This window comes from Pungitius pungitius, unplaced genomic scaffold (assembly GCF_949316345.1).
Source record: "Pungitius pungitius unplaced genomic scaffold, fPunPun2.1 scaffold_36, whole genome shotgun sequence".
NCBI classification, from domain to species: domain Eukaryota; kingdom Metazoa; phylum Chordata; class Actinopteri; order Perciformes; family Gasterosteidae; genus Pungitius; species Pungitius pungitius.
In genome coordinates this window covers 226,210-250,481 of record NW_026909856.1, presented here as the reverse complement: position 1 = coordinate 250,481, position 24,272 = coordinate 226,210, and the positions used below count along the sequence as shown (strand labels likewise).

The 24,272-nt window shown below is 45.3% G+C and overlaps 53 non-coding genes across 53 annotated transcripts; all 53 read right to left on the bottom strand.

The window, feature by feature from the left end:
* Positions 1-107: 107 nt before the first annotated feature.
* Positions 108-226, bottom strand: LOC134115347 (5S ribosomal RNA). The gene has a single exon (XR_009947709.1). It is a non-coding gene; the product is annotated as a 5S ribosomal RNA (ribosomal RNA).
* A 344-nt stretch (positions 227-570) lies between these two features.
* Positions 571-689, bottom strand: LOC134115876 (5S ribosomal RNA). Its single transcript, XR_009948227.1, has one exon. It is a non-coding gene; the product is annotated as a 5S ribosomal RNA (ribosomal RNA).
* A 339-nt stretch (positions 690-1,028) lies between these two features.
* On the bottom strand, positions 1,029-1,147 carry LOC134115646 (5S ribosomal RNA). Its single transcript, XR_009948008.1, has one exon. It is a non-coding gene; the product is annotated as a 5S ribosomal RNA (ribosomal RNA).
* A 344-nt stretch (positions 1,148-1,491) lies between these two features.
* On the bottom strand, positions 1,492-1,610 carry LOC134115875 (5S ribosomal RNA). Its single transcript, XR_009948226.1, has one exon. It is a non-coding gene; the product is annotated as a 5S ribosomal RNA (ribosomal RNA).
* Positions 1,611-1,949: 339 nt separating this feature from the next.
* Positions 1,950-2,068, bottom strand: LOC134115645 (5S ribosomal RNA). Its single transcript, XR_009948007.1, has one exon. It is a non-coding gene; the product is annotated as a 5S ribosomal RNA (ribosomal RNA).
* Positions 2,069-2,412: 344 nt separating this feature from the next.
* Positions 2,413-2,531, bottom strand: LOC134116133 (5S ribosomal RNA). The gene has a single exon (XR_009948482.1). It is a non-coding gene; the product is annotated as a 5S ribosomal RNA (ribosomal RNA).
* A 339-nt stretch (positions 2,532-2,870) lies between these two features.
* LOC134115346 (5S ribosomal RNA) lies at positions 2,871-2,989 on the bottom strand. The gene has a single exon (XR_009947708.1). It is a non-coding gene; the product is annotated as a 5S ribosomal RNA (ribosomal RNA).
* A 344-nt stretch (positions 2,990-3,333) lies between these two features.
* On the bottom strand, positions 3,334-3,452 carry LOC134115345 (5S ribosomal RNA). The gene has a single exon (XR_009947707.1). It is a non-coding gene; the product is annotated as a 5S ribosomal RNA (ribosomal RNA).
* A 344-nt stretch (positions 3,453-3,796) lies between these two features.
* Positions 3,797-3,915, bottom strand: LOC134115874 (5S ribosomal RNA). The gene has a single exon (XR_009948225.1). It is a non-coding gene; the product is annotated as a 5S ribosomal RNA (ribosomal RNA).
* Positions 3,916-4,254: 339 nt separating this feature from the next.
* Positions 4,255-4,373, bottom strand: LOC134115344 (5S ribosomal RNA). Its single transcript, XR_009947706.1, has one exon. It is a non-coding gene; the product is annotated as a 5S ribosomal RNA (ribosomal RNA).
* A 344-nt stretch (positions 4,374-4,717) lies between these two features.
* LOC134115873 (5S ribosomal RNA) lies at positions 4,718-4,836 on the bottom strand. Its single transcript, XR_009948224.1, has one exon. It is a non-coding gene; the product is annotated as a 5S ribosomal RNA (ribosomal RNA).
* Positions 4,837-5,175: 339 nt separating this feature from the next.
* Positions 5,176-5,294, bottom strand: LOC134115644 (5S ribosomal RNA). The gene has a single exon (XR_009948006.1). It is a non-coding gene; the product is annotated as a 5S ribosomal RNA (ribosomal RNA).
* Positions 5,295-5,638: 344 nt separating this feature from the next.
* On the bottom strand, positions 5,639-5,757 carry LOC134115643 (5S ribosomal RNA). The gene has a single exon (XR_009948005.1). It is a non-coding gene; the product is annotated as a 5S ribosomal RNA (ribosomal RNA).
* Positions 5,758-6,101: 344 nt separating this feature from the next.
* Positions 6,102-6,220, bottom strand: LOC134115872 (5S ribosomal RNA). The gene has a single exon (XR_009948223.1). It is a non-coding gene; the product is annotated as a 5S ribosomal RNA (ribosomal RNA).
* Positions 6,221-6,559: 339 nt separating this feature from the next.
* Positions 6,560-6,678, bottom strand: LOC134115641 (5S ribosomal RNA). Its single transcript, XR_009948003.1, has one exon. It is a non-coding gene; the product is annotated as a 5S ribosomal RNA (ribosomal RNA).
* Positions 6,679-7,022: 344 nt separating this feature from the next.
* LOC134116131 (5S ribosomal RNA) lies at positions 7,023-7,141 on the bottom strand. Its single transcript, XR_009948481.1, has one exon. It is a non-coding gene; the product is annotated as a 5S ribosomal RNA (ribosomal RNA).
* Positions 7,142-7,480: 339 nt separating this feature from the next.
* On the bottom strand, positions 7,481-7,599 carry LOC134115343 (5S ribosomal RNA). Its single transcript, XR_009947705.1, has one exon. It is a non-coding gene; the product is annotated as a 5S ribosomal RNA (ribosomal RNA).
* A 344-nt stretch (positions 7,600-7,943) lies between these two features.
* LOC134115342 (5S ribosomal RNA) lies at positions 7,944-8,062 on the bottom strand. The gene has a single exon (XR_009947704.1). It is a non-coding gene; the product is annotated as a 5S ribosomal RNA (ribosomal RNA).
* Positions 8,063-8,406: 344 nt separating this feature from the next.
* LOC134115870 (5S ribosomal RNA) lies at positions 8,407-8,525 on the bottom strand. The gene has a single exon (XR_009948221.1). It is a non-coding gene; the product is annotated as a 5S ribosomal RNA (ribosomal RNA).
* Positions 8,526-8,864: 339 nt separating this feature from the next.
* LOC134115340 (5S ribosomal RNA) lies at positions 8,865-8,983 on the bottom strand. Its single transcript, XR_009947702.1, has one exon. It is a non-coding gene; the product is annotated as a 5S ribosomal RNA (ribosomal RNA).
* A 344-nt stretch (positions 8,984-9,327) lies between these two features.
* LOC134115869 (5S ribosomal RNA) lies at positions 9,328-9,446 on the bottom strand. The gene has a single exon (XR_009948220.1). It is a non-coding gene; the product is annotated as a 5S ribosomal RNA (ribosomal RNA).
* A 339-nt stretch (positions 9,447-9,785) lies between these two features.
* LOC134115640 (5S ribosomal RNA) lies at positions 9,786-9,904 on the bottom strand. The gene has a single exon (XR_009948002.1). It is a non-coding gene; the product is annotated as a 5S ribosomal RNA (ribosomal RNA).
* A 344-nt stretch (positions 9,905-10,248) lies between these two features.
* LOC134115868 (5S ribosomal RNA) lies at positions 10,249-10,367 on the bottom strand. Its single transcript, XR_009948219.1, has one exon. It is a non-coding gene; the product is annotated as a 5S ribosomal RNA (ribosomal RNA).
* A 339-nt stretch (positions 10,368-10,706) lies between these two features.
* Positions 10,707-10,825, bottom strand: LOC134115639 (5S ribosomal RNA). Its single transcript, XR_009948001.1, has one exon. It is a non-coding gene; the product is annotated as a 5S ribosomal RNA (ribosomal RNA).
* Positions 10,826-11,169: 344 nt separating this feature from the next.
* On the bottom strand, positions 11,170-11,288 carry LOC134115867 (5S ribosomal RNA). Its single transcript, XR_009948218.1, has one exon. It is a non-coding gene; the product is annotated as a 5S ribosomal RNA (ribosomal RNA).
* A 339-nt stretch (positions 11,289-11,627) lies between these two features.
* Positions 11,628-11,746, bottom strand: LOC134115339 (5S ribosomal RNA). The gene has a single exon (XR_009947701.1). It is a non-coding gene; the product is annotated as a 5S ribosomal RNA (ribosomal RNA).
* A 344-nt stretch (positions 11,747-12,090) lies between these two features.
* On the bottom strand, positions 12,091-12,209 carry LOC134115866 (5S ribosomal RNA). Its single transcript, XR_009948217.1, has one exon. It is a non-coding gene; the product is annotated as a 5S ribosomal RNA (ribosomal RNA).
* Positions 12,210-12,548: 339 nt separating this feature from the next.
* On the bottom strand, positions 12,549-12,667 carry LOC134115338 (5S ribosomal RNA). Its single transcript, XR_009947700.1, has one exon. It is a non-coding gene; the product is annotated as a 5S ribosomal RNA (ribosomal RNA).
* Positions 12,668-13,011: 344 nt separating this feature from the next.
* On the bottom strand, positions 13,012-13,130 carry LOC134115865 (5S ribosomal RNA). Its single transcript, XR_009948216.1, has one exon. It is a non-coding gene; the product is annotated as a 5S ribosomal RNA (ribosomal RNA).
* A 339-nt stretch (positions 13,131-13,469) lies between these two features.
* LOC134115638 (5S ribosomal RNA) lies at positions 13,470-13,588 on the bottom strand. The gene has a single exon (XR_009948000.1). It is a non-coding gene; the product is annotated as a 5S ribosomal RNA (ribosomal RNA).
* A 344-nt stretch (positions 13,589-13,932) lies between these two features.
* LOC134115864 (5S ribosomal RNA) lies at positions 13,933-14,051 on the bottom strand. The gene has a single exon (XR_009948215.1). It is a non-coding gene; the product is annotated as a 5S ribosomal RNA (ribosomal RNA).
* A 339-nt stretch (positions 14,052-14,390) lies between these two features.
* On the bottom strand, positions 14,391-14,509 carry LOC134115637 (5S ribosomal RNA). Its single transcript, XR_009947999.1, has one exon. It is a non-coding gene; the product is annotated as a 5S ribosomal RNA (ribosomal RNA).
* Positions 14,510-14,853: 344 nt separating this feature from the next.
* LOC134116130 (5S ribosomal RNA) lies at positions 14,854-14,972 on the bottom strand. Its single transcript, XR_009948480.1, has one exon. It is a non-coding gene; the product is annotated as a 5S ribosomal RNA (ribosomal RNA).
* Positions 14,973-15,311: 339 nt separating this feature from the next.
* On the bottom strand, positions 15,312-15,430 carry LOC134115337 (5S ribosomal RNA). Its single transcript, XR_009947699.1, has one exon. It is a non-coding gene; the product is annotated as a 5S ribosomal RNA (ribosomal RNA).
* Positions 15,431-15,774: 344 nt separating this feature from the next.
* On the bottom strand, positions 15,775-15,893 carry LOC134115336 (5S ribosomal RNA). Its single transcript, XR_009947698.1, has one exon. It is a non-coding gene; the product is annotated as a 5S ribosomal RNA (ribosomal RNA).
* A 344-nt stretch (positions 15,894-16,237) lies between these two features.
* On the bottom strand, positions 16,238-16,356 carry LOC134115863 (5S ribosomal RNA). Its single transcript, XR_009948214.1, has one exon. It is a non-coding gene; the product is annotated as a 5S ribosomal RNA (ribosomal RNA).
* Positions 16,357-16,695: 339 nt separating this feature from the next.
* On the bottom strand, positions 16,696-16,814 carry LOC134115335 (5S ribosomal RNA). Its single transcript, XR_009947697.1, has one exon. It is a non-coding gene; the product is annotated as a 5S ribosomal RNA (ribosomal RNA).
* Positions 16,815-17,158: 344 nt separating this feature from the next.
* LOC134115862 (5S ribosomal RNA) lies at positions 17,159-17,277 on the bottom strand. The gene has a single exon (XR_009948213.1). It is a non-coding gene; the product is annotated as a 5S ribosomal RNA (ribosomal RNA).
* A 339-nt stretch (positions 17,278-17,616) lies between these two features.
* On the bottom strand, positions 17,617-17,735 carry LOC134115636 (5S ribosomal RNA). The gene has a single exon (XR_009947998.1). It is a non-coding gene; the product is annotated as a 5S ribosomal RNA (ribosomal RNA).
* A 344-nt stretch (positions 17,736-18,079) lies between these two features.
* LOC134115861 (5S ribosomal RNA) lies at positions 18,080-18,198 on the bottom strand. Its single transcript, XR_009948212.1, has one exon. It is a non-coding gene; the product is annotated as a 5S ribosomal RNA (ribosomal RNA).
* A 339-nt stretch (positions 18,199-18,537) lies between these two features.
* On the bottom strand, positions 18,538-18,656 carry LOC134115635 (5S ribosomal RNA). The gene has a single exon (XR_009947997.1). It is a non-coding gene; the product is annotated as a 5S ribosomal RNA (ribosomal RNA).
* A 344-nt stretch (positions 18,657-19,000) lies between these two features.
* Positions 19,001-19,119, bottom strand: LOC134116129 (5S ribosomal RNA). The gene has a single exon (XR_009948479.1). It is a non-coding gene; the product is annotated as a 5S ribosomal RNA (ribosomal RNA).
* A 339-nt stretch (positions 19,120-19,458) lies between these two features.
* LOC134115634 (5S ribosomal RNA) lies at positions 19,459-19,577 on the bottom strand. The gene has a single exon (XR_009947996.1). It is a non-coding gene; the product is annotated as a 5S ribosomal RNA (ribosomal RNA).
* A 344-nt stretch (positions 19,578-19,921) lies between these two features.
* Positions 19,922-20,040, bottom strand: LOC134115859 (5S ribosomal RNA). Its single transcript, XR_009948210.1, has one exon. It is a non-coding gene; the product is annotated as a 5S ribosomal RNA (ribosomal RNA).
* Positions 20,041-20,379: 339 nt separating this feature from the next.
* On the bottom strand, positions 20,380-20,498 carry LOC134115334 (5S ribosomal RNA). Its single transcript, XR_009947696.1, has one exon. It is a non-coding gene; the product is annotated as a 5S ribosomal RNA (ribosomal RNA).
* Positions 20,499-20,842: 344 nt separating this feature from the next.
* Positions 20,843-20,961, bottom strand: LOC134115858 (5S ribosomal RNA). The gene has a single exon (XR_009948209.1). It is a non-coding gene; the product is annotated as a 5S ribosomal RNA (ribosomal RNA).
* Positions 20,962-21,300: 339 nt separating this feature from the next.
* LOC134115333 (5S ribosomal RNA) lies at positions 21,301-21,419 on the bottom strand. The gene has a single exon (XR_009947695.1). It is a non-coding gene; the product is annotated as a 5S ribosomal RNA (ribosomal RNA).
* Positions 21,420-21,763: 344 nt separating this feature from the next.
* Positions 21,764-21,882, bottom strand: LOC134115857 (5S ribosomal RNA). The gene has a single exon (XR_009948208.1). It is a non-coding gene; the product is annotated as a 5S ribosomal RNA (ribosomal RNA).
* Positions 21,883-22,221: 339 nt separating this feature from the next.
* On the bottom strand, positions 22,222-22,340 carry LOC134115332 (5S ribosomal RNA). The gene has a single exon (XR_009947694.1). It is a non-coding gene; the product is annotated as a 5S ribosomal RNA (ribosomal RNA).
* Positions 22,341-22,684: 344 nt separating this feature from the next.
* Positions 22,685-22,803, bottom strand: LOC134115856 (5S ribosomal RNA). Its single transcript, XR_009948207.1, has one exon. It is a non-coding gene; the product is annotated as a 5S ribosomal RNA (ribosomal RNA).
* A 339-nt stretch (positions 22,804-23,142) lies between these two features.
* On the bottom strand, positions 23,143-23,261 carry LOC134115633 (5S ribosomal RNA). The gene has a single exon (XR_009947995.1). It is a non-coding gene; the product is annotated as a 5S ribosomal RNA (ribosomal RNA).
* Positions 23,262-23,605: 344 nt separating this feature from the next.
* On the bottom strand, positions 23,606-23,724 carry LOC134115855 (5S ribosomal RNA). Its single transcript, XR_009948206.1, has one exon. It is a non-coding gene; the product is annotated as a 5S ribosomal RNA (ribosomal RNA).
* Positions 23,725-24,063: 339 nt separating this feature from the next.
* Positions 24,064-24,182, bottom strand: LOC134115727 (5S ribosomal RNA). The gene has a single exon (XR_009948090.1). It is a non-coding gene; the product is annotated as a 5S ribosomal RNA (ribosomal RNA).
* Positions 24,183-24,272: the final 90 nt, after the last annotated feature.

The following is a 24,272-nucleotide window of genomic DNA, read 5'->3' as shown; positions in this document are numbered from 1 at the left end:
TTTCATCTTCTTCCTATTGCATCTCTTCTACCATGTGAAATTTTTTTTACAATTGTGTAGGTGTACAATTTACGGCGCTGGGCGGCTTTCGGAGAGAGAAGTGAAAAAGCTTACGGCACCTGGGATTCCCAGGCGGTCTTCCATCCAGGTACTAACCAGGCCCTGCTCTGCTTAGCTTCCGAGATCAGACGAGATCGGGCGGAACCAGAGAGGTATGGACGTAAGCTGCTTTTCATCTTTTTCCTAATCCTTTAAAACGTGTCAAAGATAATCAGAAGTTTCTTTTTCTAAAATTGAAGCAGTTGTTAGCATTGGCAAGAGAGGTTCCTAAAGCCTGAAGGTAACTTTACTTTTCTTCACTGGCAATTCTAACATGTTGGGTTAGCACCTGTATTTCAACGGCTAAATTACAAACAACAGTATGCCAATCGTAAATGTTGACCAACACTAATTTAGCAATCATGAAACGGAATCATTTTGGATAATATTGTCTAATTTCCTTTCATATCCAACGTTAAAACAGGTGTACAATCTGCGGCGCTCGGCGGCTTTCGGAGAGAGAAGTGAAAAAGCTTACGGCACCTGGGATTCCCAGGCGGTCTTCCATCCAGGTACTAACCAGGCCCTGCTCTGCTTAGCTTCCGAGATCAGACGAGATCGGGCGGAACCAGAGAGGTATGGCCGTAAGCTGCTTTTTATCTTTTTCCTAATCCTTTATAATGCGTCAATGAATTATGACACGCCAGCCGTTGGCATCTTTGTGTGGGTTAAATAAGGGTATGCAAAGAAGGCTGTGACATCCCATGCCGAAAATTGGATGGACTAGAGAAGACCCGCCCAGGAGTCCCAGCCAATCGGTGAATGGCCATTGCAGTCCCCGCCACCTCAAATGGCCTGACGATGGTACGGACGTAAGCCACCTTTCATCTTCTTCCTATTGCATCTCTTCTACAATGTGAATTTTTTTTTACAATTGTGTAGGTGTACAATCTACGGCGCTGGGCGGCTTTCAGAGAGAGAAGTGAAAAAGCTTACGGCACCTGGGATTCCCAGGCGGTCTTCCATCCAGGTACTAACCAGGCCCTGCTCTGCTTAGCTTCCGAGAACAGACGAGATCGGGCGGAACCAGAGAGGTATGGACGTAAGCTGCTTTTCATCTTTTTCCTAATCCTTTAAAACGTGTCAAAGATAATCAGAAGTTTCTTTTTCTAAAATTGAAGCAGTTGTTAGCATTGGCAAGAGAGGTTCCTAAAGCCTGAAGGTAACTTTACTTTTCTTCACTGGCAATTCTAACATGTTGGGTTAGCACCTGTATTTCAACGGCTAAATTACAAACAACAGTATGCCAATCGTAAATGTTGACCAACACTAATTTAGCAATCATGAAACGGAATCATTTTGGATAATATTGTCTAATTTCCTTTCATATCCAACGTTAAAACAGGTGTACAATCTGCGGCGCTCGGCGGCTTTCGGAGAGAGAAGTGAAAAAGCTTACGGCACCTGGGATTCCCAGGCGGTCTTCCATCCAGGTACTAACCAGGCCCTGCTCTGCTTAGCTTCCGAGATCAGACGAGATCGGGCGGAACCAGAGAGGTATGGCCGTAAGCTGCTTTTTATCTTTTTCCTAATCCTTTATAATGCGTCAATGAATTATGACACGCCAGCCGTTGGCATCTTTGTGTGGGTTAAATAAGGGTATGCAAAGAAGGCTGTGACATCCCATGCCGAAAATTGGATGGACTAGAGAAGACCCGCCCAGGAGTCCCAGCCAATCGGTGAATGGCCATTGCAGTCCCCGCCACCTCAAATGGCCTGACGATGGTACGGACGTAAGCCACCTTTCATCTTCTTCCTATTGCATCTCTTCTACAATGTGAATTTTTTTTTACAATTGTGTAGGTGTACAATCTACGGCGCTGGGCGGCTTTCAGAGAGAGAAGTGAAAAAGCTTACGGCACCTGGGATTCCCAGGCGGTCTTCCATCCAGGTACTAACCAGGCCCTGCTCTGCTTAGCTTCCGAGAACAGACGAGATCGGGCGGAACCAGAGAGGTATGGACGTAAGCTGCTTTTCATCTTTTTCCTAATCCTTTAAAACGTGTCAAAGATAATCAGAAGTTTCTTTTTCTAAAATTGAAGCAGTTCTTAGCATTGGCAAGAGAGGTTCCTAAAGCCTGAAGGTAACTTTACTTTTCTTCACTGGCAATTCTAACATGTTGGGTTAGCACCTGTATTTCAACGGCTAAATTACAAACAACAGTATGCCAATCGTAAATGTTGACCAACACTAATTTAGCAATCATGAAACGGAATCATTTTGGATAATATTGTCTAATTTCCTTTCATATCCAACGTTAAAACAGGTGTACAATCTGCGGCGCTCGGCGGCTTTCGGAGAGAGAAGTGAAAAAGCTTACGGCACCTGGGATTCCCAGGCGGTCTTCCATCCAGGTACTAACCAGGCCCTGCTCTGCTTAGCTTCCGAGATCAGACGAGATCGGGCTGAACCAGAGAGGTATGGCCGTAAGCTGCTTTTTATCTTTTTCCTAATCCTTTATAATGCGTCAATGAATTATGACACGCCAGCCGTTGGCATCTTTGTGTGGGTTAAATAAGGGTATGCAAAGAAGGCTGTGACATCCCATGCCGAAAATTGGATGGACTAGAGAAGACCCGCCCAGGAGTCCCAGCCAATCGGTGAATGGCCATTGCAGTCCCCGCCACCTCAAATGGCCTGACGATGGTATGGACGTAAGCCACCTTTCATCTTCTTCCTATTGCATCTCTTCTACAATGTGAATTTTTTTTTACAATTGTGTAGGTGTACAATCTACGGCGCTGGGCGGCTTTCAGAGAGAGAAGTGAAAAAGCTTACGGCACCTGGGATTCCCAGGCGGTCTTCCATCCAGGTACTAACCAGGCCCTGCTCTGCTTAGCTTCCGAGATCAGACGAGATCGGGCGGAACCAGAGAGGTATGGACGTAAGCTGCTTTTCATCTTTTTCCTAATCCTTTAAAACGTGTCAAAGATAATCAGAAGTTTCTTTTTCTAAAATTGAAGCAGTTGTTAGCATTGGCAAGAGAGGTTCCTAAAGCCTGAAGGTAACTTTACTTTTCTTCACTGGCAATTCTAACATGTTGGGTTAGCACCTGTATTTCAACGGCTAAATTACAAACAACAGTATGCCAATCGTAAATGTTGACCAACACTAATTTAGCAATCATGAAACGGAATCATTTTGGATAATATTGTCTAATTTCCTTTCATATCCAACGTTAAAACAGGTGTACAATCTGCGGCGCTCGGCGGCTTTCGGAGAGAGAAGTGAAAAAGCTTACGGCACCTGGGATTCCCAGGCGGTCTTCCATCCAGGTACTAACCAGGCCCTGCTCTGCTTAGCTTCCGAGATCAGACGAGATCGGGCGGAACCAGAGAGGTATGGACGTAAGCTGCTTTTCATCTTTTTCCTAATCCTTTAAAACGTGTCAAAGATAATCAGAAGTTTCTTTTTCTAAAATTGAAGCAGTTGTTAGCATTGGCAAGAGAGGTTCCTAAAGCCTGAAGGTAACTTTACTTTTCTTCACTGGCAATTCTAACATGTTGGGTTAGCACCTGTATTTCAACGGCTAAATTACAAACAACAGTATGCCAATCGTAAATGTTGACCAACACTAATTTAGCAATCATGAAACGGAATCATTTTGGATAATATTGTCTAATTTCCTTTCATATCCAACGTTAAAAGAGGTGTACAATCTGCGGCGCTCGGCGGCTTTCGGAGAGAGAAGTGAAAAAGCTTACGGCACCTGGGATTCCCAGGCGGTCTTCCATCCAGGTACTAACCAGGCCCTGCTCTGCTTAGCTTCCGAGATCAGACGAGATCGGGCGGAACCAGAGAGGTATGGCCGTAAGCTGCTTTTTATCTTTTTCCTAATCCTTTATAATGCGTCAATGAATTATGACACGCCAGCCGTTGGCATCTTTGTGTGGGTTAAATAAGGGTATGCAAAGAAGGCTGTGACATCCCATGCCGAAAATTGGATGGACTAGAGAAGACCCGCCCAGGAGTCCCAGCCAATCGGTGAATGGCCATTGCAGTCCCCGCCACCTCAAATGGCCTGACGATGGTACGGACGTAAGCCACCTTTCATCTTCTTCCTATTGCATCTCTTCTACCATGTGAAATTTTTTTTACAATTGTGTAGGTGTACAATTTACGGCGCTGGGCGGCTTTCGGAGAGAGAAGTGAAAAAGCTTACGGCACCTGGGATTCCCAGGCGGTCTTCCATCCAGGTACTAACCAGGCCCTGCTCTGCTTAGCTTCCGAGATCAGACGAGATCGGGCGGAACCAGAGAGGTATGGACGTAAGCTGCTTTTCATCTTTTTCCTAATCCTTTAAAACGTGTCAAAGATAATCAGAAGTTTCTTTTTCTAAAATTGAAGCAGTTGTTAGCATTGGCAAGAGAGGTTCCTAAAGCCTGAAGGTAACTTTACTTTTCTTCACTGGCAATTCTAACATGTTGGGTTAGCACCTGTATTTCAACGGCTAAATTACAAACAACAGTATGCCAATCGTAAATGTTGACCAACACTAATTTAGCAATCATGAAACGGAATCATTTTGGATAATATTGTCTAATTTCCTTTCATATCCAACGTTAAAACAGGTGTACAATCTGCGGCGCTCGGCGGCTTTCGGAGAGAGAAGTGAAAAAGCTTACGGCACCTGGGATTCCCAGGCGGTCTTCCATCCAGGTACTAACCAGGCCCTGCTCTGCTTAGCTTCCGAGATCAGACGAGATCGGGCGGAACCAGAGAGGTATGGCCGTAAGCTGCTTTTTATCTTTTTCCTAATCCTTTATAATGCGTCAATGAATTATGACACGCCAGCCGTTGGCATCTTTGTGTGGGTTAAATAAGGGTATGCAAAGAAGGCTGTGACATCCCATGCCGAAAATTGGATGGACTAGAGAAGACCCGCCCAGGAGTCCCAGCCAATCGGTGAATGGCCATTGCAGTCCCCGCCACCTCAAATGGCCTGACGATGGTACGGACGTAAGCCACCTTTCATCTTCTTCCTATTGCATCTCTTCTACAATGTGAATTTTTTTTTACAATTGTGTAGGTGTACAATCTACGGCGCTGGGCGGCTTTCAGAGAGAGAAGTGAAAAAGCTTACGGCACCTGGGATTCCCAGGCGGTCTTCCATCCAGGTACTAACCAGGCCCTGCTCTGCTTAGCTTCCGAGAACAGACGAGATCGGGCGGAACCAGAGAGGTATGGACGTAAGCTGCTTTTCATCTTTTTCCTAATCCTTTAAAACGTGTCAAAGATAATCAGAAGTTTCTTTTTCTAAAATTGAAGCAGTTGTTAGCATTGGCAAGAGAGGTTCCTAAAGCCTGAAGGTAACTTTACTTTTCTTCACTGGCAATTCTAACATGTTGGGTTAGCACCTGTATTTCAACGGCTAAATTACAAACAACAGTATGCCAATCGTAAATGTTGACCAACACTAATTTAGCAATCATGAAACGGAATCATTTTGGATAATATTGTCTAATTTCCTTTCATATCCAACGTTAAAACAGGTGTACAATCTGCGGCGCTCGGCGGCTTTCGGAGAGAGAAGTGAAAAAGCTTACGGCACCTGGGATTCCCAGGCGGTCTTCCATCCAGGTACTAACCAGGCCCTGCTCTGCTTAGCTTCCGAGAACAGACGAGATCGGGCGGAACCAGAGAGGTATGGACGTAAGCTGCTTTTCATCTTTTTCCTAATCCTTTAAAACGTGTCAAAGATAATCAGAAGTTTCTTTTTCTAAAATTGAAGCAGTTGTTAGCATTGGCAAGAGAGGTTCCTAAAGCCTGAAGGTAACTTTACTTTTCTTCACTGGCAATTCTAACATGTTGGGTTAGCACCTGTATTTCAACGGCTAAATTACAAACAACAGTATGCCAATCGTAAATGTTGACCAACACTAATTTAGCAATCATGAAACGGAATCATTTTGGATAATATTGTCTAATTTCCTTTCATATCCAACGTTAAAACAGGTGTACAATCTGCGGCGCTCGGCGGCTTTCGGAGAGAGAAGTGAAAAAGCTTACGGCACCTGGGATTCCCAGGCGGTCTTCCATCCAGGTACTAACCAGGCCCTGCTCTGCTTAGCTTCCGAGATCAGACGAGATCGGGCGGAACCAGAGAGGTATGGCCGTAAGCTGCTTTTTATCTTTTTCCTAATCCTTTATAATGCGTCAATGAATTATGACACGCCAGCCGTTGGCATCTTTGTGTGGGTTAAATAAGGGTATGCAAAGAAGGCTGTGACATCCCATGCCGAAAATTGGATGGACTAGAGAAGACCCGCCCAGGAGTCCCAGCCAATCGGTGAATGGCCATTGCAGTCCCCGCCACCTCAAATGGCCTGACGATGGTACGGACGTAAGCCACCTTTCATCTTCTTCCTATTGCATCTCTTCTACAATGTGAATTTTTTTTTACAATTGTGTAGGTGAACAATCTACGGCGCTGGGCGGCTTTCAGAGAGAGAAGTGAAAAAGCTTACGGCACCTGGGATTCCCAGGCGGTCTTCCATCCAGGTACTAACCAGGCCCTGCTCTGCTTAGCTTCCGAGAACAGACGAGATCGGGCGGAACCAGAGAGGTATGGACGTAAGCTGCTTTTCATCTTTTTCCTAATCCTTTAAAACGTGTCAAAGATAATCAGAAGTTTCTTTTTCTAAAATTGAAGCAGTTCTTAGCATTGGCAAGAGAGGTTCCTAAAGCCTGAAGGTAACTTTACTTTTCTTCACTGGCAATTCTAACATGTTGGGTTAGCACCTGTATTTCAACGGCTAAATTACAAACAACAGTATGCCAATCGTAAATGTTGACCAACACTAATTTAGCAATCATGAAACGGAATCATTTTGGATAATATTGTCTAATTTCCTTTCATATCCAACGTTAAAACAGGTGTACAATCTGCGGCGCTCGGCGGCTTTCGGAGAGAGAAGTGAAAAAGCTTACGGCACCTGGGATTCCCAGGCGGTCTTCCATCCAGGTACTAACCAGGCCCTGCTCTGCTTAGCTTCCGAGATCAGACGAGATCGGGCTGAACCAGAGAGGTATGGCCGTAAGCTGCTTTTTATCTTTTTCCTAATCCTTTATAATGCGTCAATGAATTATGACACGCCAGCCGTTGGCATCTTTGTGTGGGTTAAATAAGGGTATGCAAAGAAGGCTGTGACATCCCATGCCGAAAATTGGATGGACTAGAGAAGACCCGCCCAGGAGTCCCAGCCAATCGGTGAATGGCCATTGCAGTCCCCGCCACCTCAAATGGCCTGACGATGGTATGGACGTAAGCCACCTTTCATCTTCTTCCTATTGCATCTCTTCTACAATGTGAATTTTTTTTTACAATTGTGTAGGTGTACAATCTACGGCGCTGGGCGGCTTTCAGAGAGAGAAGTGAAAAAGCTTACGGCACCTGGGATTCCCAGGCGGTCTTCCATCCAGGTACTAACCAGGCCCTGCTCTGCTTAGCTTCCGAGATCAGACGAGATCGGGCGGAACCAGAGAGGTATGGACGTAAGCTGCTTTTCATCTTTTTCCTAATCCTTTAAAACGTGTCAAAGATAATCAGAAGTTTCTTTTTCTAAAATTGAAGCAGTTGTTAGCATTGGCAAGAGAGGTTCCTAAAGCCTGAAGGTAACTTTACTTTTCTTCACTGGCAATTCTAACATGTTGGGTTAGCACCTGTATTTCAACGGCTAAATTACAAACAACAGTATGCCAATCGTAAATGTTGACCAACACTAATTTAGCAATCATGAAACGGAATCATTTTGGATAATATTGTCTAATTTCCTTTCATATCCAACGTTAAAACAGGTGTACAATCTGCGGCGCTCGGCGGCTTTCGGAGAGAGAAGTGAAAAAGCTTACGGCACCTGGGATTCCCAGGCGGTCTTCCATCCAGGTACTAACCAGGCCCTGCTCTGCTTAGCTTCCGAGATCAGACGAGATCGGGCGGAACCAGAGAGGTATGGACGTAAGCTGCTTTTCATCTTTTTCCTAATCCTTTAAAACGTGTCAAAGATAATCAGAAGTTTCTTTTTCTAAAATTGAAGCAGTTGTTAGCATTGGCAAGAGAGGTTCCTAAAGCCTGAAGGTAACTTTACTTTTCTTCACTGGCAATTCTAACATGTTGGGTTAGCACCTGTATTTCAACGGCTAAATTACAAACAACAGTATGCCAATCGTAAATGTTGACCAACACTAATTTAGCAATCATGAAACGGAATCATTTTGGATAATATTGTCTAATTTCCTTTCATATCCAACGTTAAAAGAGGTGTACAATCTGCGGCGCTCGGCGGCTTTCGGAGAGAGAAGTGAAAAAGCTTACGGCACCTGGGATTCCCAGGCGGTCTTCCATCCAGGTACTAACCAGGCCCTGCTCTGCTTAGCTTCCGAGATCAGACGAGATCGGGCGGAACCAGAGAGGTATGGCCGTAAGCTGCTTTTTATCTTTTTCCTAATCCTTTATAATGCGTCAATGAATTATGACACGCCAGCCGTTGGCATCTTTGTGTGGGTTAAATAAGGGTATGCAAAGAAGGCTGTGACATCCCATGCCGAAAATTGGATGGACTAGAGAAGACCCGCCCAGGAGTCCCAGCCAATCGGTGAATGGCCATTGCAGTCCCCGCCACCTCAAATGGCCTGACGATGGTACGGACGTAAGCCACCTTTCATCTTCTTCCTATTGCATCTCTTCTACCATGTGAAATTTTTTTTACAATTGTGTAGGTGTACAATTTACGGCGCTGGGCGGCTTTCGGAGAGAGAAGTGAAAAAGCTTACGGCACCTGGGATTCCCAGGCGGTCTTCCATCCAGGTACTAACCAGGCCCTGCTCTGCTTAGCTTCCGAGATCAGACGAGATCGGGCGGAACCAGAGAGGTATGGACGTAAGCTGCTTTTCATCTTTTTCCTAATCCTTTAAAACGTGTCAAAGATAATCAGAAGTTTCTTTTTCTAAAATTGAAGCAGTTGTTAGCATTGGCAAGAGAGGTTCCTAAAGCCTGAAGGTAACTTTACTTTTCTTCACTGGCAATTCTAACATGTTGGGTTAGCACCTGTATTTCAACGGCTAAATTACAAACAACAGTATGCCAATCGTAAATGTTGACCAACACTAATTTAGCAATCATGAAACGGAATCATTTTGGATAATATTGTCTAATTTCCTTTCATATCCAACGTTAAAACAGGTGTACAATCTGCGGCGCTCGGCGGCTTTCGGAGAGAGAAGTGAAAAAGCTTACGGCACCTGGGATTCCCAGGCGGTCTTCCATCCAGGTACTAACCAGGCCCTGCTCTGCTTAGCTTCCGAGATCAGACGAGATCGGGCGGAACCAGAGAGGTATGGCCGTAAGCTGCTTTTTATCTTTTTCCTAATCCTTTATAATGCGTCAATGAATTATGACACGCCAGCCGTTGGCATCTTTGTGTGGGTTAAATAAGGGTATGCAAAGAAGGCTGTGACATCCCATGCCGAAAATTGGATGGACTAGAGAAGACCCGCCCAGGAGTCCCAGCCAATCGGTGAATGGCCATTGCAGTCCCCGCCACCTCAAATGGCCTGACGATGGTACGGACGTAAGCCACCTTTCATCTTCTTCCTATTGCATCTCTTCTACAATGTGAATTTTTTTTTACAATTGTGTAGGTGTACAATCTACGGCGCTGGGCGGCTTTCAGAGAGAGAAGTGAAAAAGCTTACGGCACCTGGGATTCCCAGGCGGTCTTCCATCCAGGTACTAACCAGGCCCTGCTCTGCTTAGCTTCCGAGAACAGACGAGATCGGGCGGAACCAGAGAGGTATGGACGTAAGCTGCTTTTCATCTTTTTCCTAATCCTTTAAAACGTGTCAAAGATAATCAGAAGTTTCTTTTTCTAAAATTGAAGCAGTTGTTAGCATTGGCAAGAGAGGTTCCTAAAGCCTGAAGGTAACTTTACTTTTCTTCACTGGCAATTCTAACATGTTGGGTTAGCACCTGTATTTCAACGGCTAAATTACAAACAACAGTATGCCAATCGTAAATGTTGACCAACACTAATTTAGCAATCATGAAACGGAATCATTTTGGATAATATTGTCTAATTTCCTTTCATATCCAACGTTAAAACAGGTGTACAATCTGCGGCGCTCGGCGGCTTTCGGAGAGAGAAGTGAAAAAGCTTACGGCACCTGGGATTCCCAGGCGGTCTTCCATCCAGGTACTAACCAGGCCCTGCTCTGCTTAGCTTCCGAGATCAGACGAGATCGGGCGGAACCAGAGAGGTATGGCCGTAAGCTGCTTTTTATCTTTTTCCTAATCCTTTATAATGCGTCAATGAATTATGACACGCCAGCCGTTGGCATCTTTGTGTGGGTTAAATAAGGGTATGCAAAGAAGGCTGTGACATCCCATGCCGAAAATTGGATGGACTAGAGAAGACCCGCCCAGGAGTCCCAGCCAATCGGTGAATGGCCATTGCAGTCCCCGCCACCTCAAATGGCCTGACGATGGTACGGACGTAAGCCACCTTTCATCTTCTTCCTATTGCATCTCTTCTACAATGTGAATTTTTTTTTACAATTGTGTAGGTGTACAATCTACGGCGCTGGGCGGCTTTCAGAGAGAGAAGTGAAAAAGCTTACGGCACCTGGGATTCCCAGGCGGTCTTCCATCCAGGTACTAACCAGGCCCTGCTCTGCTTAGCTTCCGAGAACAGACGAGATCGGGCGGAACCAGAGAGGTATGGACGTAAGCTGCTTTTCATCTTTTTCCTAATCCTTTAAAACGTGTCAAAGATAATCAGAAGTTTCTTTTTCTAAAATTGAAGCAGTTCTTAGCATTGGCAAGAGAGGTTCCTAAAGCCTGAAGGTAACTTTACTTTTCTTCACTGGCAATTCTAACATGTTGGGTTAGCACCTGTATTTCAACGGCTAAATTACAAACAACAGTATGCCAATCGTAAATGTTGACCAACACTAATTTAGCAATCATGAAACGGAATCATTTTGGATAATATTGTCTAATTTCCTTTCATATCCAACGTTAAAACAGGTGTACAATCTGCGGCGCTCGGCGGCTTTCGGAGAGAGAAGTGAAAAAGCTTACGGCACCTGGGATTCCCAGGCGGTCTTCCATCCAGGTACTAACCAGGCCCTGCTCTGCTTAGCTTCCGAGATCAGACGAGATCGGGCGGAACCAGAGAGGTATGGCCGTAAGCTGCTTTTTATCTTTTTCCTAATCCTTTATAATGCGTCAATGAATTATGACACGCCAGCCGTTGGCATCTTTGTGTGGGTTAAATAAGGGTATGCAAAGAAGGCTGTGACATCCCATGCCGAAAATTGGATGGACTAGAGAAGACCCGCCCAGGAGTCCCAGCCAATCGGTGAATGGCCATTGCAGTCCCCGCCACCTCAAATGGCCTGACGATGGTATGGACGTAAGCCACCTTTCATCTTCTTCCTATTGCATCTCTTCTACAATGTGAAATTTTTTTTACAATTGTGTAGGTGTACAATTTACGGCGCTGGGCGGCTTTCAGAGAGAGAAGTGAAAAAGCTTACGGCACCTGGGATTCCCAGGCGGTCTTCCATCCAGGTACTAACCAGGCCCTGCTCTGCTTAGCTTCCGAGATCAGACGAGATCGGGCGGAACCAGAGAGGTATGGACGTAAGCTGCTTTTCATCTTTTTCCTAATCCTTTAAAACGTGTCAAAGATAATCAGAAGTTTCTTTTTCTAAAATTGAAGCAGTTGTTAGCATTGGCAAGAGAGGTTCCTAAAGCCTGAAGGTAACTTTACTTTTCTTCACTGGCAATTCTAACATGTTGGGTTAGCACCTGTATTTCAACGGCTAAATTACAAACAACAGTATGCCAATCGTAAATGTTGACCAACACTAATTTAGCAATCATGAAACGGAATCATTTTGGATAATATTGTCTAATTTCCTTTCATATCCAACGTTAAAACAGGTGTACAATCTGCGGCGCTCGGCGGCTTTCGGAGAGAGAAGTGAAAAAGCTTACGGCACCTGGGATTCCCAGGCGGTCTTCCATCCAGGTACTAACCAGGCCCTGCTCTGCTTAGCTTCCGAGATCAGACGAGATCGGGCGGAACCAGAGAGGTATGGCCGTAAGCTGCTTTTTATCTTTTTCCTAATCCTTTATAATGCGTCAATGAATTATGACACGCCAGCCGTTGGCATCTTTGTGTGGGTTAAATAAGGGTATGCAAAGAAGGCTGTGACATCCCATGCCGAAAATTGGATGGACTAGAGAAGACCCGCCCAGGAGTCCCAGCCAATCGGTGAATGGCCATTGCAGTCCCCGCCACCTCAAATGGCCTGACGATGGTACGGACGTAAGCCACCTTTCATCTTCTTCCTATTGCATCTCTTCTACCATGTGAAATTTTTTTTACAATTGTGTAGGTGTACAATTTACGGCGCTGGGCGGCTTTCGGAGAGAGAAGTGAAAAAGCTTACGGCACCTGGGATTCCCAGGCGGTCTTCCATCCAGGTACTAACCAGGCCCTGCTCTGCTTAGCTTCCGAGATCAGACGAGATCGGGCGGAACCAGAGAGGTATGGACGTAAGCTGCTTTTCATCTTTTTCCTAATCCTTTAAAACGTGTCAAAGATAATCAGAAGTTTCTTTTTCTAAAATTGAAGCAGTTGTTAGCATTGGCAAGAGAGGTTCCTAAAGCCTGAAGGTAACTTTACTTTTCTTCACTGGCAATTCTAACATGTTGGGTTAGCACCTGTATTTCAACGGCTAAATTACAAACAACAGTATGCCAATCGTAAATGTTGACCAACACTAATTTAGCAATCATGAAACGGAATCATTTTGGATAATATTGTCTAATTTCCTTTCATATCCAACGTTAAAACAGGTGTACAATCTGCGGCGCTCGGCGGCTTTCGGAGAGAGAAGTGAAAAAGCTTACGGCACCTGGGATTCCCAGGCGGTCTTCCATCCAGGTACTAACCAGGCCCTGCTCTGCTTAGCTTCCGAGATCAGACGAGATCGGGCGGAACCAGAGAGGTATGGCCGTAAGCTGCTTTTTATCTTTTTCCTAATCCTTTATAATGCGTCAATGAATTATGACACGCCAGCCGTTGGCATCTTTGTGTGGGTTAAATAAGGGTATGCAAAGAAGGCTGTGACATCCCATGCCGAAAATTGGATGGACTAGAGAAGACCCGCCCAGGAGTCCCAGCCAATCGGTGAATGGCCATTGCAGTCCCCGCCACCTCAAATGGCCTGACGATGGTACGGACGTAAGCCACCTTTCATCTTCTTCCTATTGCATCTCTTCTACAATGTGAATTTTTTTTTACAATTGTGTAGGTGTACAATCTACGGCGCTGGGCGGCTTTCAGAGAGAGAAGTGAAAAAGCTTACGGCACCTGGGATTCCCAGGCGGTCTTCCATCCAGGTACTAACCAGGCCCTGCTCTGCTTAGCTTCCGAGAACAGACGAGATCGGGCGGAACCAGAGAGGTATGGACGTAAGCTGCTTTTCATCTTTTTCCTAATCCTTTAAAACGTGTCAAAGATAATCAGAAGTTTCTTTTTCTAAAATTGAAGCAGTTGTTAGCATTGGCAAGAGAGGTTCCTAAAGCCTGAAGGTAACTTTACTTTTCTTCACTGGCAATTCTAACATGTTGGGTTAGCACCTGTATTTCAACGGCTAAATTACAAACAACAGTATGCCAATCGTAAATGTTGACCAACACTAATTTAGCAATCATGAAACGGAATCATTTTGGATAATATTGTCTAATTTCCTTTCATATCCAACGTTAAAACAGGTGTACAATCTGCGGCGCTCGGCGGCTTTCGGAGAGAGAAGTGAAAAAGCTTACGGCACCTGGGATTCCCAGGCGGTCTTCCATCCAGGTACTAACCAGGCCCTGCTCTGCTTAGCTTCCGAGATCAGACGAGATCGGGCGGAACCAGAGAGGTATGGCCGTAAGCTGCTTTTTATCTTTTTCCTAATCCTTTATAATGCGTCAATGAATTATGACACGCCAGCCGTTGGCATCTTTGTGTGGGTTAAATAAGGGTATGCAAAGAAGGCTGTGACATCCCATGCCGAAAATTGGATGGACTAGAGAAGACCCGCCCAGGAGTCCCAGCCAATCGGTGAATGGCCATTGCAGTCCCCGCCACCTCAAATGGCCTGACGATGGTACGGACGTAAGCCACCTTTCATCTTCTTCCTATTGCATCTCTTCTACAATGTGAATTTTTTTTTACAATTGTGTAGGTGTACAATCTACGGCGCTGGGCGGCTTTCAGAGAGAGAAGTGAAAAAGCTTACGGCACCTGGGATTCCCAGGCGGTCTTCCATCCAGGTACTAACCAGGCCCTGCTCTGCTTAGCTTCCGAGAACAGACGAGATCGGGCGGAACCAGAGAGGTATGGACGTAAGCTGCTTTTCATCTTTTTCCTAATCCTTTAAAACGTGTCAAAGATAATCAGAAGTTTCTTTTTCTAAAATTGAAGCAGTTCTTAGCATTGGCAAGAGAGGTTCCTAAAGCCTGAAGGTAACTTTACTTTTCTTCACTGGCAATTCTAACATGTTGGGTTAGCACCTGTATTTCAACGGCTAAATTACAAACAACAGTATGCCAATCGTAAATGTTGACCAACACTAATTTAGCAATCATGAAACGGAATCATTTTGGATAATATTGTCTAATTTCCTTTCATATCCAACGTTAAAACAGGTGTACAATCTGCGGCGCTCGGCGGCTTTCGGAGAGAGAAGTGAAAAAGCTTACGGCACCTGGGATTCCCAGGCGGTCTTCCATCCAGGTACTAACCAGGCCCTGCTCTGCTTAGCTTCCGAGATCAGACGAGATCGGGCTGAACCAGAGAGGTATGGCCGTAAGCTGCTTTTTATCTTTTTCCTAATCCTTTATAATGCGTCAATGAATTATGACACGCCAGCCGTTGGCATCTTTGTGTGGGTTAAATAAGGGTATGCAAAGAAGGCTGTGACATCCCATGCCGAAAATTGGATGGACTAGAGAAGACCCGCCCAGGAGTCCCAGCCAATCGGTGAATGGCCATTGCAGTCCCCGCCACCTCAAATGGCCTGACGATGGTATGGACGTAAGCCACCTTTCATCTTCTTCCTATTGCATCTCTTCTACAATGTGAATTTTTTTTTACAATTGTGTAGGTGTACAATCTACGGCGCTGGGCGGCTTTCAGAGAGAGAAGTGAAAAAGCTTACGGCACCTGGGATTCCCAGGCGGTCTTCCATCCAGGTACTAACCAGGCCCTGCTCTGCTTAGCTTCCGAGATCAGACGAGATCGGGCGGAACCAGAGAGGTATGGACGTAAGCTGCTTTTCATCTTTTTCCTAATCCTTTAAAACGTGTCAAAGATAATCAGAAGTTTCTTTTTCTAAAATTGAAGCAGTTGTTAGCATTGGCAAGAGAGGTTCCTAAAGCCTGAAGGTAACTTTACTTTTCTTCACTGGCAATTCTAACATGTTGGGTTAGCACCTGTATTTCAACGGCTAAATTACAAACAACAGTATGCCAATCGTAAATGTTGACCAACACTAATTTAGCAATCATGAAACGGAATCATTTTGGATAATATTGTCTAATTTCCTTTCATATCCAACGTTAAAACAGGTGTACAATCTGCGGCGCTCGGCGGCTTTCGGAGAGAGAAGTGAAAAAGCTTACGGCACCTGGGATTCCCAGGCGGTCTTCCATCCAGGTACTAACCAGGCCCTGCTCTGCTTAGCTTCCGAGATCAGACGAGATCGGGCGGAACCAGAGAGGTATGGACGTAAGCTGCTTTTCATCTTTTTCCTAATCCTTTAAAACGTGTCAAAGATAATCAGAAGTTTCTTTTTCTAAAATTGAAGCAGTTGTTAGCATTGGCAAGAGAGGTTCCTAAAGCCTGAAGGTAACTTTACTTTTCTTCACTGGCAATTCTAACATGTTGGGTTAGCACCTGTATTTCAACGGCTAAATTACAAACAACAGTATGCCAATCGTAAATGTTGACCAACACTAATTTAGCAATCATGAAACGGAATCATTTTGGATAATATTGTCTAATTTCCTTTCATATCCAACGTTAAAACAGGTGTACAATCTGCGGCGCTCGGCGGCTTTCGGAGAGAGAAGTGAAAAAGCTTACGGCACCTGGGATTCCCAGGCGGTCTTCCATCCAGGTACTAACCAGGCCCTGCTCTGCTTAGCTTCCGAGATCAGACGAGATCGGGCGGAACCAGAGAGGTATGGCCGTAAGCTGCTTTTTATCTTTTTCCTAATCCTTTATAATGCGTCAATGAATTATGACACGCCAGCCGTTGGCATCTTTGTGTGGGTTAAATAAGGGTATGCAAAGAAGGCTGTGACATCCCATGCCGAAAATTGGATGGACTAGAGAAGACCCGCCCAGGAGTCCCAGCCAATCGGTGAATGGCCATTGCAGTCCCCGCCACCTCAAATGGCCTGACGATGGTACGGACGTAAGCCACCTTTCATCTTCTTCCTATTGCATCTCTTCTACCATGTGAAATTTTTTTTACAATTGTGTAGGTGTACAATTTACGGCGCTGGGCGGCTTTCGGAGAGAGAAGTGAAAAAGCTTACGGCACCTGGGATTCCCAGGCGGTCTTCCATCCAGGTACTAACCAGGCCCTGCTCTGCTTAGCTTCCGAGATCAGACGAGATCGGGCGGAACCAGAGAGGTATGGACGTAAGCTGCTTTTCATCTTTTTCCTAATCCTTTAAAACGTGTCAAAGATAATCAGAAGTTTCTTTTTCTAAAATTGAAGCAGTTGTTAGCATTGGCAAGAGAGGTTCCTAAAGCCTGAAGGTAACTTTACTTTTCTTCACTGGCAATTCTAACATGTTGGGTTAGCACCTGTATTTCAACGGCTAAATTACAAACAACAGTATGCCAATCGTAAATGTTGACCAACACTAATTTAGCAATCATGAAACGGAATCATTTTGGATAATATTGTCTAATTTCCTTTCATATCCAACGTTAAAACAGGTGTACAATCTGCGGCGCTCGGCGGCTTTCGGAGAGAGAAGTGAAAAAGCTTACGGCACCTGGGATTCCCAGGCGGTCTTCCATCCAGGTACTAACCAGGCCCTGCTCTGCTTAGCTTCCGAGATCAGACGAGATCGGGCGGAACCAGAGAGGTATGGCCGTAAGCTGCTTTTTATCTTTTTCCTAATCCTTTATAATGCGTCAATGAATTATGACACGCCAGCCGTTGGCATCTTTGTGTGGGTTAAATAAGGGTATGCAAAGAAGGCTGTGACATCCCATGCCGAAAATTGGATGGACTAGAGAAGACCCGCCCAGGAGTCCCAGCCAATCGGTGAATGGCCATTGCAGTCCCCGCCACCTCAAATGGCCTGACGATGGTACGGACGTAAGCCACCTTTCATCTTCTTCCTATTGCATCTCTTCTACAATGTGAATTTTTTTTTACAATTGTGTAGGTGTACAATCTACGGCGCTGGGCGGCTTTCAGAGAGAGAAGTGAAAAAGCTTACGGCACCTGGGATTCCCAGGCGGTCTTCCATCCAGGTACTAACCAGGCCCTGCTCTGCTTAGCTTCCGAGAACAGACGAGATCGGGCGGAACCAGAGAGGTATGGACGTAAGCTGCTTTTCATCTTTTTCCTAATCCTTTAAAACGTGTCAAAGATAATCAGAAGTTTCTTTTTCTAAAATTGAAGCAGTTCTTAGCATTGGCAAGAGAGGTTCCTAAAGCCTGAAGGTAACTTTACTTTTCTTCACTGGCAATTCTAACATGTTGGGTTAGCACCTGTATTTCAACGGCTAAATTACAAACAACAGTATGCCAATCGTAAATGTTGACCAACACTAATTTAGCAATCATGAAACGGAATCATTTTGGATAATATTGTCTAATTTCCTTTCATATCCAACGTTAAAACAGGTGTACAATCTGCGGCGCTCGGCGGCTTTCGGAGAGAGAAGTGAAAAAGCTTACGGCACCTGGGATTCCCAGGCGGTCTTCCATCCAGGTACTAACCAGGCCCTGCTCTGCTTAGCTTCCGAGATCAGACGAGATCGGGCGGAACCAGAGAGGTATGGCCGTAAGCTGCTTTTTATCTTTTTCCTAATCCTTTATAATGCGTCAATGAATTATGACACGCCAGCCGTTGGCATCTTTGTGTGGGTTAAATAAGGGTATGCAAAGAAGGCTGTGACATCCCATGCCGAAAATTGGATGGACTAGAGAAGACCCGCCCAGGAGTCCCAGCCAATCGGTGAATGGCCATTGCAGTCCCCGCCACCTCAAATGGCCTGACGATGGTACGGACGTAAGCCACCTTTCATCTTCTTCCTATTGCATCTCTTCTACAATGTGAATTTTTTTTTACAATTGTGTAGGTGTACAATCTACGGCGCTGGGCGGCTTTCAGAGAGAGAAGTGAAAAAGCTTACGGCACCTGGGATTCCCAGGCGGTCTTCCATCCAGGTACTAACCAGGCCCTGCTCTGCTTAGCTTCCGAGAACAGACGAGATCGGGCGGAACCAGAGAGGTATGGACGTAAGCTGCTTTTCATCTTTTTCCTAATCCTTTAAAACGTGTCAAAGATAATCAGAAGTTTCTTTTTCTAAAATTGAAGCAGTTCTTAGCATTGGCAAGAGAGGTTCCTAAAGCCTGAAGGTAACTTTACTTTTCTTCACTGGCAATTCTAACATGTTGGGTTAGCACCTGTATTTCAACGGCTAAATTACAAACAACAGTATGCCAATCGTAAATGTTGACCAACACTAATTTAGCAATCATGAAACGGAATCATTTTGGATAATATTGTCTAATTTCCTTTCATATCCAACGTTAAAACAGGTGTACAATCTGCGGCGCTCGGCGGCTTTCGGAGAGAGAAGTGAAAAAGCTTACGGCACCTGGGATTCCCAGGCGGTCTTCCATCCAGGTACTAACCAGGCCCTGCTCTGCTTAGCTTCCGAGATCAGACGAGATCGGGCTGAACCAGAGAGGTATGGCCGTAAGCTGCTTTTTATCTTTTTCCTAATCCTTTATAATGCGTCAATGAATTATGACACGCCAGCCGTTGGCATCTTTGTGTGGGTTAAATAAGGGTATGCAAAGAAGGCTGTGACATCCCATGCCGAAAATTGGATGGACTAGAGAAGACCCGCCCAGGAGTCCCAGCCAATCGGTGAATGGCCATTGCAGTCCCCGCCACCTCAAATGGCCTGACGATGGTACGGACGTAAGCCACCTTTCATCTTCTTCCTATTGCATCTCTTCTACAATGTGAGTTTTTTTTTACAATTGTGTAGGTGTACAATCTACGGCGCTGGGCGGCTTTCAGAGAGAGAAGTGAAAAAGCTTACGGCACCTGGGATTCCCAGGCGGTCTTCCATCCAGGTACTAACCAGGCCCTGCTCTGCTTAGCTTCCGAGAACAGACGAGATCGGGCGGAACCAGAGAGGTATGGACGTAAGCTGCTTTTCATCTTTTTCCTAATCCTTTAAAACGTGTCAAAGATAATCAGAAGTTTCTTTTTCTAAAATTGAAGCAGTTCTTAGCATTGGCAAGAGAGGTTCCTAAAGCCTGAAGGTAACTTTACTTTTCTTCACTGGCAATTCTAACATGTTGGGTTAGCACCTGTATTTCAACGGCTAAATTACAAACAACAGTATGCCAATCGTAAATGTTGACCAACACTAATTTAGCAATCATGAAACGGAATCATTTTGGATAATATTGTCTAATTTCCTTTCATATCCAACGTTAAAACAGGTGTACAATCTGCGGCGCTCGGCGGCTTTCGGAGAGAGAAGTGAAAAAGCTTACGGCACCTGGGATTCCCAGGCGGTCTTCCATCCAGGTACTAACCAGGCCCTGCTCTGCTTAGCTTCCGAGATCAGACGAGATCGGGCGGAACCAGAGAGGTATGGCCGTAAGCTGCTTTTTATCTTTTTCCTAATCCTTTATAATGCGTCAATGAATTATGACACGCCAGCCGTTGGCATCTTTGTGTGGGTTAAATAAGGGTATGCAAAGAAGGCTGTGACATCCCATGCCGAAAATTGGATGGACTAGAGAAGACCCGCCCAGGAGTCCCAGCCAATCGGTGAATGGCCATTGCAGTCCCCGCCACCTCAAATGGCCTGACGATGGTATGGACGTAAGCCACCTTTCATCTTCTTCCTATTGCATCTCTTCTACAATGTGAAATTTTTTTTACAATTGTGTAGGTGTACAATTTACGGCGCTGGGCGGCTTTCAGAGAGAGAAGTGAAAAAGCTTACGGCACCTGGGATTCCCAGGCGGTCTTCCATCCAGGTACTAACCAGGCCCTGCTCTGCTTAGCTTCCGAGATCAGACGAGATCGGGCGGAACCAGAGAGGTATGGACGTAAGCTGCTTTTCATCTTTTTCCTAATCCTTTAAAACGTGTCAAAGATAATCAGAAGTTTCTTTTTCTAAAATTGAAGCAGTTGTTAGCATTGGCAAGAGAGGTTCCTAAAGCCTGAAGGTAACTTTACTTTTCTTCACTGGCAATTCTAACATGTTGGGTTAGCACCTGTATTTCAACGGCTAAATTACAAACAACAGTATGCCAATCGTAAATGTTGACCAACACTAATTTAGCAATCATGAAACGGAATCATTTTGGATAATATTGTCTAATTTCCTTTCATATCCAACGTTAAAACAGGTGTACAATCTGCGGCGCTCGGCGGCTTTCGGAGAGAGAAGTGAAAAAGCTTACGGCACCTGGGATTCCCAGGCGGTCTTCCATCCAGGTACTAACCAGGCCCTGCTCTGCTTAGCTTCCGAGATCAGACGAGATCGGGCGGAACCAGAGAGGTATGGCCGTAAGCTGCTTTTTATCTTTTTCCTAATCCTTTATAATGCGTCAATGAATTATGACACGCCAGCCGTTGGCATCTTTGTGTGGGTTAAATAAGGGTATGCAAAGAAGGCTGTGACATCCCATGCCGAAAATTGGATGGACTAGAGAAGACCCGCCCAGGAGTCCCAGCCAATCGGTGAATGGCCATTGCAGTCCCCGCCACCTCAAATGGCCTGACGATGGTATGGACGTAAGCCACCTTTCATCTTCTTCCTATTGCATCTCTTCTACAATGTGAAATTTTTTTTACAATTGTGTAGGTGTACAATTTACGGCGCTGGGCGGCTTTCAGAGAGAGAAGTGAAAAAGCTTACGGCACCTGGGATTCCCAGGCGGTCTTCCATCCAGGTACTAACCAGGCCCTGCTCTGCTTAGCTTCCGAGATCAGACGAGATCGGGCGGAACCAGAGAGGTATGGACGTAAGCTGCTTTTCATCTTTTTCCTAATCCTTTAAAACGTGTCAAAGATAATCAGAAGTTTCTTTTTCTAAAATTGAAGCAGTTGTTAGCATTGGCAAGAGAGGTTCCTAAAGCCTGAAGGTAACTTTACTTTTCTTCACTGGCAATTCTAACATGTTGGGTTAGCACCTGTATTTCAACGGCTAAATTACAAACAACAGTATGCCAATCGTAAATGTTGACCAACACTAATTTAGCAATCATGAAACGGAATCATTTTGGATAATATTGTCTAATTTCCTTTCATATCCAACGTTAAAACAGGTGTACAATCTGCGGCGCTCGGCGGCTTTCGGAGAGAGAAGTGAAAAAGCTTACGGCACCTGGGATTCCCAGGCGGTCTTCCATCCAGGTACTAACCAGGCCCTGCTCTGCTTAGCTTCCGAGATCAGACGAGATCGGGCGGAACCAGAGAGGTATGGCCGTAAGCTGCTTTTTATCTTTTTCCTAATCCTTTATAATGCGTCAATGAATTATGACACGCCAGCCGTTGGCATCTTTGTGTGGGTTAAATAAGGGTATGCAAAGAAGGCTGTGACATCCCATGCCGAAAATTGGATGGACTAGAGAAGACCCGCCCAGGAGTCCCAGCCAATCGGTGAATGGCCATTGCAGTCCCCGCCACCTCAAATGGCCTGACGATGGTACGGACGTAAGCCACCTTTCATCTTCTTCCTATTGCATCTCTTCTACCATGTGAAATTTTTTTTACAATTGTGTAGGTGTACAATTTACGGCGCTGGGCGGCTTTCGGAGAGAGAAGTGAAAAAGCTTACGGCACCTGGGATTCCCAGGCGGTCTTCCATCCAGGTACTAACCAGGCCCTGCTCTGCTTAGCTTCCGAGATCAGACGAGATCGGGCGGAACCAGAGAGGTATGGACGTAAGCTGCTTTTCATCTTTTTCCTAATCCTTTAAAACGTGTCAAAGATAATCAGAAGTTTCTTTTTCTAAAATTGAAGCAGTTGTTAGCATTGGCAAGAGAGGTTCCTAAAGCCTGAAGGTAACTTTACTTTTCTTCACTGGCAATTCTAACATGTTGGGTTAGCACCTGTATTTCAACGGCTAAATTACAAACAACAGTATGCCAATCGTAAATGTTGACCAACACTAATTTAGCAATCATGAAACGGAATCATTTTGGATAATATTGTCTAATTTCCTTTCATATCCAACGTTAAAACAGGTGTACAATCTGCGGCGCTCGGCGGCTTTCGGAGAGAGAAGTGAAAAAGCTTACGGCACCTGGGATTCCCAGGCGGTCTTCCATCCAGGTACTAACCAGGCCCTGCTCTGCTTAGCTTCCGAGATCAGACGAGATCGGGCGGAACCAGAGAGGTATGGCCGTAAGCTGCTTTTTATCTTTTTCCTAATCCTTTATAATGCGTCAATGAATTATGACACGCCAGCCGTTGGCATCTTTGTGTGGGTTAAATAAGGGTATGCAAAGAAGGCTGTGACATCCCATGCCGAAAATTGGATGGACTAGAGAAGACCCGCCCAGGAGTCCCAGCCAATCGGTGAATGGCCATTGCAGTCCCCGCCACCTCAAATGGCCTGACGATGGTACGGACGTAAGCCACCTTTCATCTTCTTCCTATTGCATCTCTTCTACAATGTGAATTTTTTTTTACAATTGTGTAGGTGTACAATCTACGGCGCTGGGCGGCTTTCAGAGAGAGAAGTGAAAAAGCTTACGGCACCTGGGATTCCCAGGCGGTCTTCCATCCAGGTACTAACCAGGCCCTGCTCTGCTTAGCTTCCGAGAACAGACGAGATCGGGCGGAACCAGAGAGGTATGGACGTAAGCTGCTTTTCATCTTTTTCCTAATCCTTTAAAACGTGTCAAAGATAATCAGAAGTTTCTTTTTCTAAAATTGAAGCAGTTCTTAGCATTGGCAAGAGAGGTTCCTAAAGCCTGAAGGTAACTTTACTTTTCTTCACTGGCAATTCTAACATGTTGGGTTAGCACCTGTATTTCAACGGCTAAATTACAAACAACAGTATGCCAATCGTAAATGTTGACCAACACTAATTTAGCAATCATGAAACGGAATCATTTTGGATAATATTGTCTAATTTCCTTTCATATCCAACGTTAAAACAGGTGTACAATCTGCGGCGCTCGGCGGCTTTCGGAGAGAGAAGTGAAAAAGCTTACGGCACCTGGGATTCCCAGGCGGTCTTCCATCCAGGTACTAACCAGGCCCTGCTCTGCTTAGCTTCCGAGATCAGACGAGATCGGGCGGAACCAGAGAGGTATGGCCGTAAGCTGCTTTTTATCTTTTTCCTAATCCTTTATAATGCGTCAATGAATTATGACACGCCAGCCGTTGGCATCTTTGTGTGGGTTAAATAAGGGTATGCAAAGAAGGCTGTGACATCCCATGCCGAAAATTGGATGGACTAGAGAAGACCCGCCCAGGAGTCCCAGCCAATCGGTGAATGGCCATTGCAGTCCCCGCCACCTCAAATGGCCTGACGATGGTACGGACGTAAGCCACCTTTCATCTTCTTCCTATTGCATCTCTTCTACAATGTGAATTTTTTTTTACAATTGTGTAGGTGTACAATCTACGGCGCTGGGCGGCTTTCAGAGAGAGAAGTGAAAAAGCTTACGGCACCTGGGATTCCCAGGCGGTCTTCCATCCAGGTACTAACCAGGCCCTGCTCTGCTTAGGTTCCGAGATCAGACGAGATCGGGCGGAACCAGAGGGGTATGGACGTAAGCTGCTTTTCATCTTTTTCCTAATCCTTTAAAACGTGTCAAAGATAATCAGAAGTTTCTTTTTCTAAAATTGAAGCAGTTGTTAGCATTGGC